This window comes from Camelina sativa, chromosome 12, assembly GCF_000633955.1.
Source record: "Camelina sativa cultivar DH55 chromosome 12, Cs, whole genome shotgun sequence".
In the NCBI taxonomy this organism is placed as follows: Eukaryota; Viridiplantae; Streptophyta; class Magnoliopsida; order Brassicales; family Brassicaceae; genus Camelina; species Camelina sativa.
In genome coordinates this window covers 13454418-13458623 of record NC_025696.1, presented here as the reverse complement: position 1 = coordinate 13458623, position 4206 = coordinate 13454418, and the positions used below count along the sequence as shown (strand labels likewise).

The following is a 4206-nucleotide window of genomic DNA, read 5'->3' as shown; positions in this document are numbered from 1 at the left end:
ATGTCAAACTAGCAATTATTTTTACGTTTATAAATCTGTCGCAATGTGACAGATTTTTTAAGTGAAAAATAAAACTGTTGCAACAATCATAAAAAATCTGCTACAAAATTCCTAGAAATTTGACTAAAACAATGAAAATCTGTCATGACTTTATAAATAAGTCTGTCGTGTTAAGAAAATCTGCTGTCCATGAAAAATATGTCGTTACACACTTCAAATAAATCTGCCATAGAAAACAAATCTGCCGTCAAATTCTGCAAATTAATCTGCTATCTAAAATAAGTCTGCAAAAAAAAAACTGCCAACAACAATAAATCTGCCACTTACAAATTAGTCTGCCATTACATGTATGGCAGACTTTTATTATATAAAAAAAAAAATTCGAAATTGCAGGAATTTTTTTCAAAGGGTAATATTGACTTTTGTTTTTTTCCTAACAAAGCAAAAAAGGGTATTTTCGGTATGAAACTAACTCAATTGACCCTCAAATTTTAGGAGCTAATCTAGCAATTAATTGCTCAATTTGGGTCAAACTAGTAATTCTCCCCAAAGTCTATTCCATAAATTTGTTAGGTCATTATAGACCATTAAAGAAGTCAAAAGAAACTTATTAAAATAAATAGAAAGTTGAATAATGCAAATTAGAGAATAATTTTCAGCAAATATTAGAGAATATATATGAACAGTAGATTCACACTCAATAGTTGTCCGAGACTTCCTAGCATTGGTGACAGATTCCCTAAGCATTGCTAAAATCTCAAAGCCATGCTTTAGATAATTTGTTAGATGTTTTTAAAATGATATACACATATTGATAAATTCGAAAAAAGAATCGATAATTTGATTTTGCAAAAGTTGTAGTTGTAGTTTCATCGGGCATTTCGATTTGCTGAAACGTCAACATTTGAGTATGACTTTATTTTGTGTACTTTCTTTTTAGTTTATACATACGGCAGGAAAAGAAAACTTCTTACGATACATTGTGCATATGGAGATGTGAATATTGAGGTTTTTGAAAAGACATTTCAAAGACGTAACAACCGGACTAAAGCAACGTGTAAGTAAAGAAAACACGAAGATCGCTAAAGATGAGAGACTACAGAATAAATTAAATGAGTGTAGGAAGACCAATTATAAGCTGTATATATATATACTATATCTTAATATAATTTCAAAGTAAAAGGTTAATCTATGACAAACCAAATAAAATAAGTTAAGGTTGATCTAACAAGTGTATCACTACAACAAATATGTACATTGTTAGCACGAGAGAAACGCTATAATATGTAATTCATAGCTCTTTTACAAACGCTATATTAGGTCACTGTTATTGTAGGTACCTCACATATGATAGCGCAGAATTCGTATGCTATGATATAGTATTATACCATAGCAGTACAGAAATGCTATGTTATCCCGCTTTTCAAATTTTTAAAAATAATGTTATAAGTCATTTTACACGCTATGTTAGGAGTTTTTACCGTAATTATATCATAGCACTAATCAAATGCTATAATATATTTTATTGGATCACAAAATTCATGCTGTTTTATTTATTATTATAATTTTTTTTTCAAAATTTGTTTAAATATATTTATATTTTTACATTTCATAAAATAATCAACATACATAACATAAATTACATTAACCAAAATAAGTCTTACATAACAAAGTGTCACCAAGTCTTAAACAAAATAAAACTAACATTAAAAATAAAAAAAACACTATTTGACATGTACATGTAACCCATCCAAGCCTTTCTTACTTGTAGCAAAGACTCTCTTTTAGCTGCTCACTCAGCGTTTCTTGAAACAGTCCAATGAACAGCTACTAGTTCACTTTGAATATATGAAAAAGACATGTTAGTTATCCTCTCCATATGTATCTGCTCATATGAAACAAAAGAATCGTGAGAAGCCACAATATGCCATTAACCCTATAAGCACATAGCAATCACATAGAGATAAATAAACCATAAATTGTAAGTCTTACCTATACATGAGCGAAAATATACGAGACACAATTCAATATCAGAAATAAACATGAAAATTGTTAACCTTTAAGGAACAATAAAGAGTATAAGGAATTAATACCAAATCATCATCATCCATTTGGCTGTTCCCACCACTACGGTTCTCCCTCAAACCTTATTTTCTTCTTCCAGCTGTGCGCATCGTTGCTTTGCTAAGACCATAAGGCTTCGTTTGGCTTCTCGTAGGAAGAGAAAACAATCTAATGTCAATCAAAAGCCTAAGCAAAAAACATCTTACCTAAAATTTGAGCTGCAATTTCCCTATCCTTATGCTGGAGTTGTGCTTTGGCTTCAAGTCTAGATATATCTGATTGTTGTCAATACACAGTAAGAAAATGCAGATAGATCCATAACGGAGAAAAAAAACATGTAAAAACATCAAAGTTTTGAAACAAGCTAAAAAGGAACCAAATGTCTTTCAGCTGAATAACATTCTCATGATGCAGCTTTAGAATTTTTATCTCCCTGATTGTTGTTATCAAAAACTGCATCAAACCAATTGTGAGAATGGATAAGGTAGTATTTGCTCAACAGGAGGTAAGACCTTCTCCTTGAGGTATCCTCTGAACTGTGCTCCATCTTGATCCTAACGAATGAAACAACTCATTACACTTAGCAATCCAAACAAATGATTCAGAAAATTGCTTTCCCAAAGCTCGAAGTGATACTTGTAGAGGAGAGACCAATCTACCAAAAAAAAGATAATGAAAATAGAAGGTCTGAAATTTACATATATGAATCAAATCTATAACTTTAGCAAACCAAAATTAATCAATTACCTTTAAAGAATTTTTTCCACCGTAGATATCCCCACCACAAGCATGTCAAAAACTCTGTCTTATTTCCATGTTGACTTAACTCAAAGCAATTCATCAAAACTGAAATTAAGAGATTAATAGTTACTCAGGCAAGGAGGAAACTACAAACATGAATAGAGTTAACGGAAAATTCATCTCTTACGTTTTCTTAAAAGCTTTTGAGGACCTAAAACTGTGCCTCCACCAAAGGCTTGTTCCACTTATCCGCTCATACTTTCCATCTCCATTGACCTAAATAAGAACAAGTAAACAAAAACCATAGTTATATAATCCACATTCTCTGTATGTCCTCGAGAAACAATCTACAATACCTCTGTACACAAAACTATTGCTGAATCGACTTATCACCCAAATCATGCAAGCGTTGTGCACTAAAACAAGAAAAAAATAACAAGCTTATGAATTTAATTCGATGTCATGAGAGAAATAAGCATATCATATAGGTCATCCAATATCATAGATACAATTCAATATATCGACCTCTCCAGAAAAACATATAATAAAGAGAAATGTTGAACAATCAAAAGCTTAACCCACCTATTGATTTACAAGCAATCAAAATACTAAAACTTTGAAACCGAATCCGAACCATATCCATCGCAAAGAGACTAAATCAGACTCGAGATCTAATCGTTCATCTAAACACAAAAAGGAACAAATCACAGAGAAGAAGAAACAAGAAAAATCATATAAATAAGAACCTGGAGCTTAAATAGTTGAAAGAAATTTGAAAAAATGGAGGAATTTGTTGTTAGGTAGCTTGAAATATCGCAAACTCGGATCTAGATAGAGAAAGATAATAAGAGAAGGAAGCAAATAAAAATTGAGGTAGAGGGAGACATAACGATTCGTGTTAATCACTTTTTCGCCGAGATATGAAATCGGAATGGATGCGAAATGAGGCCGCCGACGAGCTTCACGGTGGAGTCTATGGTGGACTCAAAAAGACCTAGATTTCAATTTGGGGGAAGAAATTTTTTTTGATGTTTTGTTCGTCTCGTCGTACAGAGAAGAGATAAGGTTTTATTTTTGCTGTAAACGTGGCACTTTGATATAAAAAACAAAAACAATCTTTTTTGGTTCTATTGACACAAAAAAAAATTGGATCTGAAATGCGCTTAAACGAAAATTTTCATCAAAGTAGTGGCGGAACAAACGATTTTAGGTTCTCACTTAATGAATTTTTATCTTAGCGTCTTTCTAGTGCTATTGTATAGTAATTAAAAAAAAGTTTATTTTTCATAGCAGTTAGAGAAAATGAGCTATAATCTACTGCTATCAATGTGAACTTTTCTTGTAGTGTATTATAAATAATTAGGTGGTGATCCAGACTTGGGAATTGATAATTATATTGAT

At 31.5% G+C, this 4206-nt stretch overlaps 1 long non-coding RNA gene across 2 annotated transcripts; it reads right to left on the bottom strand.

Moving 5' to 3' along the window:
* On the bottom strand, positions 1655-4120 carry LOC104731584. Of its 2 annotated transcripts, XR_758624.2 has the most exons (6): positions 3162-4120; positions 2993-3081; positions 2812-2910; positions 2271-2719; positions 2094-2184; positions 1655-1885 (listed from the first exon to the last, which is right to left on the bottom strand). It is a non-coding gene; the product is annotated as an uncharacterized LOC104731584 (long non-coding RNA). The 2 variants fall into 2 exon arrangements; XR_758623.2 differs by having other exon boundaries at positions 2094-2719; positions 3162-4119.